The sequence below is a fragment of the Myotis davidii genome, unplaced genomic scaffold, assembly GCF_000327345.1.
Source record: "Myotis davidii unplaced genomic scaffold, ASM32734v1 scaffold332, whole genome shotgun sequence".
Classification (NCBI taxonomy): domain Eukaryota; kingdom Metazoa; phylum Chordata; class Mammalia; order Chiroptera; family Vespertilionidae; genus Myotis; species Myotis davidii.
Window position 1 is genome coordinate 4,680,092 of NW_006285779.1, and position 1,637 is coordinate 4,681,728.

Here is a 1,637-nt window from a genome sequence, read left to right on the forward strand (position 1 = left end):
GATTTCTGTATTTTCCCTGGCAATTAGTAGAGGCTCATAAATGATGGATTTTTTGTTATCAAGTCACTGAAAATTCTACCATAGTCATTGCAAATTCAAATTTTAACTTTGAAGCCATTCATGCTTTTTTCCAGTCTGTTTCAGGGTTTAATGAGAAAATTCCAGGCTTGGTCACTATTCAATCAATTAATATTTGTCATATTTCTCTGATATAATATTGACATGTTGAATTGTTTTATACTTATTATAATATTGAATTTCTCTGAATCTAAGATGCCATCTGTTTTAAAATATATTCCAGTTTCAGAGACAATAAAATGTGAAATAAACAGCACCTTAGAATCAATGAAATATAGTAGCCACCTAGTATGTTTGGTCTGCTTAACAGGACTGTTCAAAGTCTAAATTATATTAGTCCTTTCTTTCCAATGGTCAGATTACTTTGTGCCAGACTCTTCCAGTTAACCTCTGCCAGACATCCTGATACCCAATATGATGTCATATCAGAGCACACATTGCATTCGTTTTTCTTAGAAAACTTAGAAAGAACCTCTTTACTTTCAGCAAGGAAGATGACACAGGTACAGGCTGTTTACCAATTAGGCAACGCCGGTACACAGAATGGACTCAGAGTCCATGCCATCCATGCTTCCCATTGGCTAGAGGGCAGTCTGAACCAACATGTCACCGAGCCAATGATGGCCCTGTTGGAAGTAGCGTTAGTGGGGACATGTGGAGGAGCCAGGGTTACTGAAATCCCATTTAATCATTTCCTGTCCTGTTCTAAAGTCAACAAAATGTCAATGAAAAGGAGATAGTTCATTATTTGTTACAACTTTTCAACTGTATTTAATACATGTATATATCAAGTATAAGAGGAACTGGGAGTCCAGAAAGAAATACAACATTGTAATCTCTGGTCTTAAGAACCTTATATTTTAACCAAGGAAGATAACACACACACACTCACACACACACACACTCACACTCACACACACACTCACACACACTCACACACTCACACACACACGCACTCACACACTCACACACACACACACTCGCACACTCACACACACACACACACACACTCTCACGCACACACACTCACACACACTCCGAAAGTAGAGGAAACCCCAGAAGCATTTCCCTTCTTGGAAACCCCTGAAGGGCTGCATTTAGAAAAAGCATATTCAAGAATATTTATTCCGGTTGAAGATAGTGGGAATGGAACATTGTGAATTGACTTCCAACTTTTGAAGCCAACTGAAAGCAAAATAAAAGATCAAAAAAGGAACTTCCCCCTCCAATAAATAAGGGAGAAGTTATAAACACAAGACTATGCAGAATGCCTGCCAAATGAAGAGAATTTTGAACTTAATCCCTCTGCCCCTCTGCCACCTTCCATGTTCACAACCTGCCGGGAGCCGGTCCATCCTTGCTCTTTCAAGGGACCTGGCGTATATGGCATAGTGTTCTTAATATGTTTGCTCACCTCTTGGCACTGTGTTTTAACCAAGGTCACCTCTCCGAGAAAGGTTGTTTCCCCAGGTAGAGATTTTTCCCCTGAAGTTAGGGAGGGAATAAAACCTCTTAACTTCCAGGTGGGTAATTAATTACTTTAACTATGAACAATATCA